Genomic DNA, 15,676 nt, shown 5'->3' with positions numbered 1-15,676 from the left:
TTCTATTAATATTTGGGTGGGTTATTTTGCCTGAAGTGTGTTAATTACATTAATTAGCCTTACTTCAAGAACAGTAACTAGGAGTTGGTGGAATGAATCTGAGTTAGAGCACTGTCATTCCAAAACTTCCCTTCCTTTTCCCTTCCTCCCAACCTACCCTGCTTTCCCACTATAAAAACACCAGGATATTGGAAAGTGCTACTCACTTGGAATTGCTATCATGCATGTTATTTTTGAGATGAAAGCACAGACACTACAAGAATAATATTCAATAATTTTATTGATCTCATAAAGAATGATGAAGCTCACAGAATGGGAGCTCCTCGGGAATCAAGGACACATAACACAGGATTCTAACCTTAATGAGCAAGGCCACATTGTTCTCTTGTTTTTCCTCATGTGTATTCTCTGGGTCACCTACCTGGAAAAGAGAAGGAAAAATAACACTCTGTGGTGGGCACACCAAGCAGGCGGGGGACAGTGAGCTTTCAACCACCTTTATTGAAGCAGAAAATACCATAGGCTAAACTCCCTCCCCAGATGTCACTATTCTGCGGAATCTAAAAAGAACCACATATTTTTTTTCTTGTACCCTGGCTGCTGATGGAAAACATTACAAAATCCTGAAAGAATAAAGAACTTGCCGATGTAAACTCTGTCACTGTTTCCGCCGCAGCCATGCCCTGTGGACTCTGACAAGGGTCACCTCCTATTAAAGCAGGCAAGGAAAAACAATCGTGATGCCCGGTCTCTATTCAAACTTTGCAAAGGTCATTGCCCTCATTCCGGCTCTCAATGAAATGCAGAGATTGTATTTTACCCTCTTGCAGATTCTGCAAGAAACTGTCTGCCAGGAAGGTGCTTCTCAGGCTTCAACGTACACACTAAATCATTTGAGGATCCTGCTTAAAAATTCTGATTCGGTAGGTTTTGGGGGGTGGACCTGAAATTCTGTATCTCTACCAAGGTCCCAAAGAGCTGATGCTGTTAGTGCCTGGACCATACCGTCAGCAGCAAGGGTCTAGGACAGTGGCTCTTAAGATGTGTTGATCATCACCAACAGGAGGAAATCTATTTTATGTTATACATTATATTTACACATTTTATGCCATAACTTTATATCTATGCATGTAACATTTGTGTGAAAATGGATCTAAATGAATGTAAAATGGAAACAACAGCTTCATAGAACAATTCTTACCTTTACCAGCTGTGACATTTTCTTGTTTTCTCTTTTTAAAGATTTTATTTATTTGTTTGTCAGAGAGACAGAGAGAAAGCACAAGCAGGAAGAGGGGCAGAAGGAGAAGCAGACTCCCCGCCGAGTAGGGAGCCAGATACGGTACCCGATCTCAGCACCCTGGGATCATGACCTGAGCCGAAGGCAGATGCTTAACTACTGAGCCACCCAGGCATCCCGAGCTGTGACATTTTCAAGACAAATTTTTCTTCTGTAATTATTTTGATTTAGTTGGTAGTTACCCAAGTTTACACAATATGATAAAATTGCAGAGATCTATACACATATACACTCAAGGAAGTTCACGTACTGCAAAATCTGTAATGTAATGCAATCTGAGTAACTCTGAGAATTGTGCCGAGGTCGAGTCCCTGGTTTAGACATCCTACTATAGTCCCACAAGATGGAAAGCAAAGGGTCCATGGGGCCTCTCTGTGCATTTCTTTGCAACTTCCTGTAAATCTATACTAATTTCAAAATAAAAAGTAACAGATAGTAAGTGGCTAGGAACCAGCAAAACAGGTTTCAAGACCACTTATGCACTGAGAGTCAGTTTGGAAAACTCTCCTCCGGAATATCATAAACAGTGATGGGTTGTTTCACCACACAGTTGCTGTTAAGTGGGTGAGGCAAAGAGGAGTCTTGGGGTGGGACGTGATGGTGGCAGTGGCGGGAGCGGAATGGGAGGAGGAAGGGAGGAGCCTGGGAGGAGGTTTTCTAAGGGCTGCTGGGTGGAGGGGGTCATAGATAATGCATCCCAGAGTTAGGGTGGTAGCCCACATGTGCAGGGAAAATAAGAAACACCAACATCTACTGGCGGTCCAAATTTGTCTCCTGATATTTCCGCTTTTCAGAGTGGAGCCCATCTAACAGAGTTTTGTTTTTGTTTTCATTTGAATGTGTTTTTTAAAATCTGTGGTAATGCAGTGTAAACACAGAGCCCAAGAGGATTTGAAGATATTTGGAAGAGAAACTCTAAGGGGTCTTCAGAGAGTCAGGAGTGGGAAATACTTAAAAGGCAAGCCTGGGGGAGGGGTCGTCAGCATGTGGGGAGCAGCCATGATTATTAGCCCCGGATTCAGACCGAAGGAATAGAGAGGCAATTTTACGTATTGAACTCGTTAGGCATTATAGTAGAGCAATGCTACCCTGCAAACCACAGAACTGTGTTGTCTCATTTTTCTCAAGATAACACAAATCACAAGAAAAATAGAGAAGAAGAAAAAGCACATTCCTTGGCCAGAAGCTTATGAATGTGGAATGGGCGAGGAGTGATCTTAATTTAATTAACTACTATTTTAATGTCACCAGATGCTGAAAATATGAATCATACAACGGTTTTCAACGTAATACCTAACTGATATAGCTAAATGGAAGAATGAACTTAGACCATTTTTGCAAGGCTTCCTTTCTTCATTCACTTCTTTTTTGCTTAGATGCAAGTTCGTTTTCTAACTAGATAACTCTGAAGCATTATTTTGCTCTTGTAATCCAATTGCGGGTAAATCAGAGAGATCTGCAAAGTCTAATTTCGAAGAGAAGAAGGTTTTCTCTGTACGGTATAATAATTCATTTCAATTAGCATGATGAAACAAACTGCAGAGCCATTTTTCACTGAAAATGTTGTGGTGGAGTTCGGGGAAATATTAAAGACATTTCTAGAAGCACAAACAAGCTTACACATGCACTTAGTTGCCCTAAGGAAGAAGAGAAGATTACAAATTATCTCATCACACAGATAAGAATGCTCTGTCCTCTTCAACACTTTAGGTGAAACAGAATCATATGTGGTTTATTTATAGTCATTCAACGTGTGATCCCAGGACATGTCCCATAAAAATATCCCTTTTACTCACATTATTCTTCTTTTAATGCACTTATCTATGGAGAAGATAAAATAGTGTCTATTATGGGTTTTAATAAAAAATATGATAGATAAAAAAATATCCATAAGAACAGATATTGCTTCCAGGAACTGAATGATATTGAATAAAACTGATATAATTAAGGGTTACCGAGAAATTTCTGATATAAGCTTAAGGGGATTTCAAATTTTGTAAATAAGAAATGTAGAAAAATCAGTGTATTAAAGACAGAGGCTGTTGTATATGTGAACGTGCAAGTTTGTGAAGGCTGAATGTGTATTGCCAAATGACTTGTAACAAACTAAAGAATGAAGTAGTAGGAAGCTGAGAAGAGCTGTAAAACTAATTGGGGTCCAATATGTTTTGGGCTGCATTTAATTTTCCTGAGGGGAAGAGAGGTCAGGAATGGAATGAAGTCAATGAGAACAGGAATAAGACTCACAGGAAAAAGCAAAAAAGCAAAATGGCCAACATTGAAAGGTCAGTGAATATCCTAGAGACAGGAAATGAACTTTAAACAAAATAGAAGGTAGTATTTCTATCTCTGTTTGAGAGTTGTTAAAATTGCTATTTAAAGAGGCAACTTCAATCGCCAGGTGTTGCTTGCGTAGAACCTACTTTGGTATCTAGTTAACTTATTAGAAATATCAAGAACATATATATTTTGCACTGGACAATAAAATAAATATTTAAATGCACAGCAAACTTCTTGCTATTTACCAAGACTTACTTCCTATTTTACTGTAATATGTTTTCTTGGAAGAAAAAGAAAAAAAAACAATTTTTGAATCATCTTTCCTAAGAAGTCTTCATTATGCTAATGACTATTAGAGTCTAAAAGTCTGCCCATAGTGTGAAATCAAATAAGGTAAATTTCCTCTTTTGTTAGAAAGCTACTGCTAGTCAAAACCCTTTGGGGTTGATATTTGACATGCTGCATTTTACAAAGGGAAAACAGGATTGCAAGTTTGGTTGATAGTCTTTTGCCTCTACTCTCTTAAGTGCTAGCAATGACAGAATAATGCAAATTCTGAATTAGCATCCAAATGCTTTCCAAAGTAAAACTAAAGCAAATAATTGCTACTTTGAATTGCCACATCTAAGGGCATCTTTTGATTCTACAAAGCCTGAGTTTTAAAAAATAAGTGTTCATGGTTCTATTGAAGGCTAATAATCATTAAAATTAACAATTGTCAGGAGGGTTGTTTTCCTTAAGGAGGCATTCATAATTGGGCTGTCTTGGTGCCCTCGTCTTCTCGTCTTCTCCTGCCTTCCTGCTTGATGCTGTGGGATTCTGGGAAAAAGACCATATGATGCAGCAAGATGATGCTGGGGTAACAGACAGTATAAACAGGCTTGTAAAACTCAAACAGGTCGCCAACAAACCGGTGTTGTGCCTAGAGCTTCCAGTAACACTCGCGTTCTCTTTTCTCCCCCAAGCATTCTGTTAAGCTTTTCCTCATATATCACTATTGCATGTAAATATTTGGACTGGCCCTTCCTGGCACTATACACCTATGTTATGCTTTTAAAACTGTGACTCGTCCTCTTCCACCCACTTGTGGGAAAGACTGTTTTGCCTACATTTTTTTCCCCAGTCACACGTATTCTGAATTTTTTTTGGCATTGCCGCACGACAGTTTGCTCTAATTTGGCTCTGCAATGGAGTGTTACCAAGGCTTTCTTCCCCCCTCCCTCTAAGCAAAGGAATGAGTTGGAGTGTGTGCTATACTTTGCTGTCTTGGCAAGAGCGGAGGAGGGTCAGAAAGGAACCAGGATGTTCTTTACCCAGTGCTCCTGGCCCCACTTCCAGAAGCTAAGGAGGAAGTTGGAATAGGCTACGACTTCAATGGGATACCGGCCCTGACGGCATTTGTTAGAAAGACCTGTACCCCAAACTCTCCATAATTGCTTAAGAGCGGCAATTTGATTGTTGAGGTTACAAAGAGACTTGCCTTTGAGTTGTATTTGTTCCACATATGTGCTTTTTTTCTACTTTGATTGTAAGTTTATTTGGAAGAATGATGGAGTTTGTTGGGAAGGGGAATTAAAGACCCAGAGATCGCCCCTCTCCACCCCACCACTGTGAAATCGAGAGTCTCCCTATCCCAAATTTGGCCCCCACAAAATTTCATGTGTTTATAAGGTGCTTGAACTTATGAAAGTGCAATGAAAATTTACAAACTGGATATATTTTTCCTCTTTGGTCCTTGGTTAAGCACATGAATGGCAAACAGAAAGAACTTATCTGAAAAATCAGCAGGGTAGCACTAGCTGGAATGTAATTTTACAAAACCTGGCCATCTTTCAACAAGAGTGGGTGGATTTTTAGCGCTACAAATGTTTGTGTATTATGAAGTATTTGCCATGGTGACAAAGCTGGGAGAAACATCCCATTAGCCACAGACGGGCTACAGATTGTTCTGATTATCCATGTCCAAAATTCAGTCTGGCTACGGCTTTGTGTTATTTTCAGTGTTTATAAGTGCTCCATTTTTTTTTTTTCAACATACTAACCTACAAACAAGCAAGTATGGATGTAGGTAGCTATTTAACTTAAAATTGCCTTTGAACATGTTCTTAGGGCTTATTCACATAACCTATGTGTAGATCATGTGTGTGTCATCATTACATTTACAAGCAGATATGTTGATAGTGTTAAAAATAACAATCTTTGAAAGAATGACAGACTTGTGAAAAGTATCCTGGAGCACTTATTAAAAATAAAAAGGGTCATAGAGAGAGAGTTCGAATAAGGAGCAGTAAAATGTCTGCACTAATTTATTTGCAGGTATTTCTGACTATTGATTTCGGTTGTAAAAGTTAGAGCTTCTATTTTTAAAAGTGACTTTTATCTCAAGTACATGGGGAGAAATGTGAATTATAAATAGCCACCAAAAAATATGCCACTGAATGTAAAGAATCCACATGTTCCCTCTTCCAAACATTTCTCTGCTAAGAAAAACATGAGAAAAATTTTAATGACTCTTTTTGCCCCTGTTTTGGGGGAGAAAATTTATAAGAAAATGGTGTTTTTATGTAGTGGAATGAATTGTCAATGCAATAAAACCTAGCATCAGACAGAACTGCTTTGAAGTCACCCATGGCTGTGCAAGATAGAAAAGATAGAAGGCAGGCAGAATAAGGGGGAAAGAGGCTAAAGAAAGAAAGAGAGAGAGAGAGAAAGAAAAGAAGGAAGGATGGAAGGAAGGAAGAAGGAGGGAGGGAGGAAGAAAAGAAAAGAAAAAGAAAAAGGAAAAGGAAAAAAAAAGAGAAAAGGGGCGTAGCTCTTAAGGTCATATAAAGATTCAGGGGGAAATGTCACAGAAAATGAATTCTTATCATCTGAGCAGCGTTGCTGCTAAGTTGACCCACAGTGGAAGCAGGAACAGTCTGGAAATTTAGTGAAAAGACGACACAATTAATTCTGCACCTGCTCCATCTCTCAAACTTCTTTTGCTTTTTTGTGTGACTTTTAGTAGAGGTGCTACTGATGTTCCTTTCTCACATAAACAAGGAAAAAAAATCTAATTTGCTTATTCATCACTCAGTCTTCTCAGGCAGGTAATAGGACAGATTATTTCACTAGACAGGACTGAGGAGAGACATTTTAATGAGGAAATAAAATGCCTATCACAGGTATTTTGAGCAAATAAAGTTTTGCTGACTCCTTCCAAAAATTGTGCTTTCTCAATTCGTTTTGAAAAGCACTAATTCGAGTGCACATCTGTGCAAACCGAGCAGTTGTTTCAATAAAATATAGTCAGATTTTCATATTCTCTAAATATGCTTGTGTTCAAAAGTAGATGTACCAATACATTATACGATTTTAGAAGAGGCAAATTAAAGAAACTTAGTTTTATAAAGATGGAGGATTCTGAAGATTTATTTCCAGACTATGGAAAGGGTCTGTAGTAAATGTTTCTAATAATCCTATTTCTAAGCTTAGCCTGTGTTTTGAGGTCTAATACCAGTTATGTTTCTTCTTGCCAACAAACTAGTTAGTTAAGGTTGGGACTATCCATTCAAGATTTCGGCACATAAAACATCCCAGTTTCCTAACTTCACTAAACAATTTCAGCGACCACAGAGCAGAGAATAAGAGTGGGTCATGGGCATCGGGGGCAGTACTTTACTTAATACTTGGCCACCATCATTGATTTCTAGCTTACATTTGCTTTGGAGTTCACATTTGGCATTTTCCAAAAGACAGTCTGGACCACTGCCTTCTCAGCTTGAGCTGAGATGTTCACTGGGGCTTTCTCTATCATATTTTGCTCATGACTAAGTAAAACTAGACTGACATAAAAGGCTAAATTCCTGACACATCTCTTCTAATGGCAAATTTTCATATTTAAAGAATTCCTGGCACATATTTGTGTTTCAATGGAGCCCTACACATCTGTTACTTATTTTGGTGCAGCCTCTATCACATATGCAAAAGTCTTTTGCAGATAAATTACTGCATTTCAATCTGAAATTACATAAAAAGGATTTCATTCTTTAGAAGAAAGTTCTTTACACAGTTATCACAAAAGGATCATAAGGGTTCCCCACAAAAGAAATAGACATCACACTGTGTGTGCAGAAAAGTGTGATCAGTTACTGGAGTCACTGCTCTAATAATAGTATGCATGCGTTCTTTATTAGAGGGCACGCATGCAGAGTTATATCCACTGTGGGTATAGACAGACAAGTGCATCCTGTTTGCCATAAAACTGGAGGCCTAGGATTTCTATAGGTTTCTATTTGGAAAATGCATCACATACCCACTTCATCCCACAACTTCCCTCCCAAGGCCCAGTGAGCATCAGCAGAAAGACACTTGCAAAAACTCTTCCTCTACATCTATATCCCCTGCACACCATCTCCTCTGCCCCTCCCTCCCACCTGGCAAGCAGACCACTATGCACATACCACCCAAAAGGCTAGCTTTTCAAATCAAAGGGAAATTTTAAAACCCTGAACCAAATAGTCCAAGGGGATGGCTTCCATCCCTTCTCTCTACTCAGGTGGGAAGAGAACAACTTACCTGATTGGTATAACTGGATACGAGGCCGTATTCCTTACTAGAGATCCAGTCCCTTTGAAGCTTTCTGGACCTGACTGCCCACAAGCAACCCACTTTTGCATTTTTGCTTCCTGTGTCCTTATCTGCACTAACTAGAGCAGCCTCTCCGCCTGCCACCAGACAAGGTCAGTTCAGGGGGAGGTAAAGCCTATTGGCCTCAGGTTTGAGTCACGTTCTCCAATCCATTAGTGACAAAGAAAGCCAATTTTTGCTTCCTATCTGACGTCTTGTATTTACTCCTCTCCCTCAAATTCAGGGAGAAGAGGTAAGTGATCCAGGGTACTTGCAAATACCAAGTGCTCTTTACAGCGAGTATCTTACTGTTCTAATGTTTGCTTGGCTATATACCTTCTTGCTAGACTATAAGCAACCTGACAGCAACACCTATATAGTTTTTTTCATCTTTGTAAGCCCTGGACTAACACAGAGCACAAGATTCAATTAATGTTGCTTGCATCCATCAATCAATGGCACTAGCACCTAATAAAATAGTAATGAAATGATAACCTAGTTTTAAAAGACTTCACTCAAGCAATTACATCAGCTGTATTAATCATCATCTAAGGGAAAGTGCTATGTTGTTTGAATGATTTAATCTAATGAATATTAGAAGTCCTGAAGTATGAGGGTTAACCCCCTTTCCCAATACTCCACCCCCCACTCCCCAATTCTTTCCTACCACATAACACTATTTATAGAATAGCTCACTTTTCAAATAGCCGTCATGGAGATTGAGTAAATAATACAGTATTGAATATGTAAATATCTCCAGGAATCTCCAATCTTTCCCTGAAGAATAACTCGTTGTTAGTTCCCTGAAGTATTTCAAGGACACAAGCACTGAGCCGGAAGCTTACTTTCCTGCTTCTGACTTCACAAAAAGAAGGGAGGTCCCAGGAGCAAGGTGGCATGGACCCCTGAAAGCCTTCACAATCCTCATGGTATTTCCTGGAGTTATACATACAAGCTTGAAAATATTCTTGACACAAAATTTGAGTCATGCTAAACACCTTTCCCATAAACATATGTGGCTTTATGTATGGGTTAATTCAAGCAAGTTGTTGTTCTTAGTAATAAGCATTAAATAGTCATAACTGAACTAGAAAACTTCATTTTAGAGTCACTCTAAGACAAACAGGAGAGTGACCCACTTGAAAGGAACCAAACCAACAAGGATTATCATATCCAGAGAGAGGGTTAAGCAACTGTGAATGAACAACTGCTCTTTTTTGCTTTCACTATTTATGGATGAATCTCCACCTTCCATTTTATTGTTTTTGTGTTGTTCGGGGTGGTGGGGGCACAGAGTTTCTGACAACAGGTGGGCACAATCAAGTCCCTTCATCATTATGCATACCTGTGATGTTCATATAATAAATCAGCAATTAATTTTTTTCTTGCCAAAGATACTACTAAATAAACCTTAAAACCCATTAGCTGCACCAATACTTTCTTTCTCTTGTGTATTCTGACCCATTAATTTGACTAAATCCACTCAACTAATCCACTAATCTACTTAACTAAATCAAATTTTTTCAATAACTTGTCTCTATTCCTCTTATTTATTAGAAGTGAGAATGGATTTAGTTATACAGCTTCCGGGCAGAAGAAAAGACTGAGGCAATAGAGATGTTTACCTAAAGAATGCTTTAGGAAAAGGGGGGAAAGGCTGCCATCATGGAAGAGGTAAGCGAATAGGTTTTGGAGACTGAGGTAGGTGAATGAGAGAGGCTACGGACTGAGAGGAAGATGGGAGGCAGAGTCAGTGACAGGGCACAGGGAATTCTGGGAGGGTGACCTGTTAGCAGGAAGGGTTGGGGTTGGCTGACACCGGAGCTCCAGGTAGAAGGAGCTACAGATTGCTCATAGCTATAGCCAACATTCTCCTACGTCACCTCCGTACTGGTGTGAGCTAGAACTCCAACTGAGAGAGAATAAATAAGCCAACTTCTTTGGTTTTCAAAACAAGATGTCCCTTTTGCTGCCTGATATTGAAAGTACAAGTATATGGCTTCAATATAAAATACATCTACACTCTAGACACTTGTCAGAGAGCTTTACCCGGCCTACTTTGTGTAATTTTACTGTACTTCGAGTTCTTGTCAGCAGGAACTAGGATATAAATTATAAATAACACAAACTTAAAAACAACAACAATAATAACACCAAACCCTCCTGCTCTAGGGTTGACAGCACGATTAGATATCCCTGGATCAAAAAAAAAGTATTCCTTGTACTTTCTTTGCTCTGTTTAAGAAGGCCAGAAACTGTTGTATATTTTAGAAAGATTTTCATCCACACTCTTACCTTAAAATGTAAAAGCGTTGGCATGAAAAGGAGTTGACTCCAGTTATCTGGAAAACATGTTTACATGGAACACTTCATTCCCCGGCAATGTCAACCAAATGATGTGTCATTACAAGAAGCAACGATGCATAACATGAAAGAGAGTTGGACCCACCACATTTCATCACCCTTCTGCTAGCATTCCAGAAGACCTTCTTGTTCTGCCTTCTTTACTGAATCAAATATCCAGCGCTACCCCAGGCAGTCAAATTGCTAACATTTTGATTTTTAAATCTCCATTGGAAATTAATGCATAGGTACATGACAACAGAAAAGGAAGCAATAATGTGAAAAGCCTAGGCACACCATGACATTTTCATTTTATATAAAGGCACTTACATTTTAAAATAGATAGCAATGAGTCATCTTAAGAAAGATACTGTATCTTTGTATGATAGTGTTACTGAGCTTAATACTGTGTATCTTCTCATCCACCAGAGAAAGAAAGGGAGAACACTGGGTTGCTTTTCTTTTTCTTTTTAAGATTTTATTTATTTATTTAGCAGAGGGAGATCACAGGTAGTCAGAGAGGCAGGCAGAGAGAGAGGAAGAAGCAGGCTCCCTGCTGAGCAGAGAGCCCGATGTGGGACTCGATCCCAGGACCCTGAGATCATGACCTGAGCTGAAGGCAGAGGCTTAACCTACTGAGCCACCCAGGCGCCCCTACTGGGTTGCTTTTCATTGACCTCTCAGGCGTTTTTCAAAACGACAGCCACATCATGCAAATATTTAATCAGTCCCTGAAAATTGTTAGCAAGAGGCAGTTCAAGGCAGCCTTCTTCATTTATTACCGGCATTGCTATAACAGTACTCAAGAAATACAGAGGGGCACACCAGTCTCCTGTCCTTCAGCCACTCTACTGGGAATTCTCATTCCATCAACGGAATGTGTCTGCCAAAATCAAGATGTAAGGTCTTGCGGATCATTTCATTTGAGAAAACATAAAAAAAGGACTAAATAATGGGTGGAAAAAAAAAAAACCTTGATTTTTTTTTTTTTTTAATTTGGGGCAAGGAGGGTGGAGATTGATCTAAAATGGTCCCATTTCCAGGGAAGACATTTGTTATTTAATTTTTAAAGATTTTATTTATTTATTTATCTGACAGATAATTTTAGGAAAAAATTTTAATCTGAATTCCAGCAAAATCAACACTGATGGAATTCAGAATTTGCAAGAGAATGAAACAAGTCTCAAAGATAATCAATTATGTTTAAAGAGCAAATGCTGAGAGATAAATTATCACGTGTTTGGTTGTATAGGGAGAGGATTTGTGCCAGCAAGTCAAATAAAAGGGAGACTAGGGACCAAATGTTCAGGGAGAAACATGGCCATGGCATCCAAGCCAGCTGGTCAGTAGGTTAGGAGTGGTCCAGGACTGACTGCCTAAAAGTCACCAGAAATTAAGGGCCTCAAGTGACTAATTGGGAAGTCAACCAGCCTCGATTAGTCCCCAGCTAAGGAGAATAGTCCTTGGTCTTTCCATTTAAAATAGACTCTAGGAAGGGCCAAAGGTAACTTAGAAAGGTAACTTCTGCTGCCCCTTGGCTGTAAACATCCCCTTTGTCATGAGAATATAACAAAGCTCCCTATCATCACCAGGTCAATATTTTTCCCGGACTTTTCGGGATACCTTCTCCAAATCACCATGAAAACCATGAGGGTACTTCAACTAAATCTAGGGTTTCAGGTCCCAAATCCCAAGACCCCTCCTTATCATGGCTGTCTTACAGGTTTAGAAAAACTTTGGGCAACCTTGGAACATGGGGAAAATGTTATGTTTTACATAACATAAAAAATAGGATTTTGTAATCTGGGGAGCTCCACTGACCATGAACCCATAAATTCAGACATGTCACTTAGGAATAAGGAGAACATAAAAACTGGTCTGCCCACTGCCAGTTTATAGCTACTATCTCAGAATAATTGTAAATACTGCCTCATTACTCCTAAACATCCCAGTTTGGGTTCTGTATTATCTGGGAACATTATTAGAGACCCCATTAAGACAAATCACCTTCTGACAAAAAAAAAAAAAAAAAAATCATTTGTGTGTAGAAACTAAATGTAGCTAGCTAAAATAGGTTCTGTTCAGTAAAGAATCAGCTCTCATAAATCGGTAATGAAAGGTAGAGTATGAGAGAAATGTTGACCCTTTGAAAAGTTCTATCTTAATTTCTTCCTCTTTGTGTGGGCAGTGGTGGTGGGGGGAGATGTGTGTGTGTGTGTGTCTGATTAATGCTTCTTAAAAGATCTTAGTGCCCTATTAGTAAAGATTTCACACAAACCAGCATTACTGCAACTTACTCGTTTGAAAAGTTCCCAAGCAAAGAGGTTGTCAGGAAAATGGGGGGACGGGGTAAGTTTCTGAATGGCTGTCAGACCTAGCTCCTGTCCTATGAAGCAGATAGAACTTCTCTGTGTGGGACAGAACATACTCACATATATATCCACCCACACATATATCCCGGCACAATGAGAAAGTAAACATTTGTGTTTTTGTCCTTTAATTGAGGGAGTGGCAGTAGGCGTGGTGGAATATCAGAAAATTGTGGCAAGGGAGAGAAACTTTAATGGCAATAAATTCCTCACAAAGAATGTCGCACTTTGCCCTGGAGAGTGGGCTAAGAGGACTGTGCTGCCAGATCAACATGGGACTGAAGAGCCCCTAGTGGGGCTTTCGGAGCCCCCAGCAAAACGGGGATGCTGATCCTTGAAGCAGAGATGTGACATGGAGAGCCTCTGCCTGTTTCAGAGTCTCGCTGGGATCTCTTTAACATCCTCTGGTCATTCTGTAAATCAAAACTAGCATGGAAACCACTTCAAAATACCGCATTTTATTTCTCCTTTTTGTCTGTTGCTGAGAAATGCATGAAAACCTTAGGAACGATAACATGAGAGGGCCTAAAATGATGGTGATTTTGTTCCTCTTCATTCAAGAGGTAGGAGTGAGCCCAGGAAAGGGTAACAGGAGAGTGGGAAGTGGGAGGCCTCATTTCTTTCCTTGTAATGGCTGCAGCCTAAGTTGCCTTTTATCCACTTAGGCCCACACCACAAGTTCACTCTGGAAATCTCTTCAGCTTGGCTACGTGCAGATGTAATCGGACCTGTTCTGGGCAGTCCTAATTGCAAACACATTTCTCCCCTTCCGTGGCCATTCCGAAGCAAGCAATGGTCACAGCCTTGCCAGGGTTTTCTGGCATCTTTTTCCTTCTTTGTTTCCAAATCTACATTTTTCTATGAGAAAAGATGCACAAGAGATTGTAAACAGGATAATTATATGGCAATATGATTTCTAATGCAGGCTTTCCTTGTGGATTATTTCAAATGTGTAGGGGTTTGTTTTGGTGTGTTTTTTTTCCACTCTGCCTGTGAGTCAGAGAGATAAAATGTTGTTTTGAAAGCACGAGTATACGGATCCACTAGAAACCTCCTACAATGTTGCTTAAAACATTTCACGAAAGATTACTAAAAGAAAGAGCAAAGAAGAGTGAGAAGGGAGTACAGAGGTGGTCCCAGGCATTTAGCCCACGTCACTGTGGACACAGGGTCTGCCCCGTGTGTCCTCTTTTCTCCAGAACAGTGTGGAGAAAGAAGAAAAACTATATGCACAAAGAGCTGCAAGTTTAAATATGACGAAGTTACAAAGTGATCCTGTCTGAGATGACAGTGTTTTGGTTGGGGGAAGGGATGAGTATGAGTCTTTGGAAGGATGCGTCCTCCTGTCCTTTCCCTATGTCTTCACTAAACTTTCCACTGTGGTTGGTCAAGTCAGATGCTTGGGACCCACAGATGGATGGGGTAGTGTCAAACACCTGCCCACCCTTCAAGCTGGCACACATAGACACAGCACATTTATTTATTGTGGCACAGAGCGGCAGTTTAAGCTAAGGAGCACTTAGGACCCCCTCCCCTTCCCGGGCTATGTGGCACAAGTACAGGCTGCAGGGGCATTCGGACTTCCGGTGGAATTGGTGTCCCTCGCGCTCTACCCCAAAGAAAGCCCCAAGACGTACTGTCTGCTTTTTCACCGATGATCTGTCTTCTATGCCACGCACCATGCCTAGCATATATTAGACACTCAATAAGTTTTGTTGAAAAAAAATTGTTAGTCTGCCACCAGAAGATTGAGCTGCTTGATAATCAAAGGACCTCAAAAAAAAACAGACTATTGATTCATTCCTTCAGCGGCTAGGGACACAGGGATAAAGGAAGTACCGTCTTGCTCCAGGAAGCTACGGTTTAATGAGAAAAACACATGCACAAGAGTCAAGTGAACAGAGCAGACGGATCTCATGGCGAGAAATCAGAAAAAATTTCACATAGAGAGGATCTTGGCCAAGAAGACTGCATTCTCTAGCCCCAAATATCAAAGAAAATAATGCCAACATCTAATCTCTGCCATTTCCTTCCTTCTCAGGAAGAAGGAAAACTTGACACATCAGAGAGGATGGATTATTCTGGATATACTGGAATCTGTTTTAGTTGTGAATACTAGAAATGACATAATCTCCCTATACACCTCATTCAAATGTAACAGGTTCTTTTTTTTTTTTGAAGAAATCTTCCTTCAGATATTGTGGGGTAGTCACATGCTGAAGAGTCAGGTAATCCTAGGCTGATGCTTATTAGTCAAGTGACCTTAAGAATGTTATTTATTGTATGTGATGGTCCCTTAACCATAAAATGGGGATAGCATATGTCAAGTGGTCCATAAATGTCATCCCCTCTCTTGCTGTCCCACACTTTAAGGTATACTTGGCATGTTCAGGTTTTTGTAAATAATCTATTTAACCATTAGAATGGTTGATAACCTTCATGTGTGAGCAAATGCAGTGAAGATTCTTAGATAGCTCATAGTTTGCCTCTTACTCTTCTCAAATGTAAATAAGAGCAGCGCTATTTCTTTTTCAAGAGCTTCTTGAGGGAAGCACGGAGTGAGACTAAAAAATATCAACCCAGAACATCAATGTTTACCATTCTTCAAATGAGGAGAATCTTAATACTATCCATAACCACATCAATAAGTATTAACTGATAATGATTATTTTTGGAACCAGCAATATTCTTTAGGCACTTCACTGATAACATTAGTAAGGCAAATGAAATCTTTCATGGGTTATTTTAAAAATTAAATGTATTTAATACATTTATT

General features: G+C 39.7%; 1 long non-coding RNA gene across 1 annotated transcript in view; it reads right to left on the bottom strand.

Moving 5' to 3' along the window:
- Nucleotides 1–262: 262 nt before the first annotated feature.
- LOC309844453 overlaps nucleotides 263–15,676 on the bottom strand; it is a 38,004-nt gene continuing 22,590 nt past the window's right edge. Inside the window, exon 2 of the long non-coding RNA XR_014300703.1 lies at nucleotides 263–421. This is a non-coding gene — a long non-coding RNA (uncharacterized lncRNA). The remainder of the gene's footprint in view (nucleotides 422–15,676) is intronic.

Source organism: Mustela nivalis (assembly GCF_964662115.1).
Source record: "Mustela nivalis genome assembly, chromosome: 11".
NCBI lineage: Eukaryota > Metazoa > Chordata > Mammalia > Carnivora > Mustelidae > Mustela > Mustela nivalis.
The sequence above is the reverse complement of the archived record's forward strand: the minus strand, read 5'-3'. Positions and strand labels throughout refer to the sequence as shown.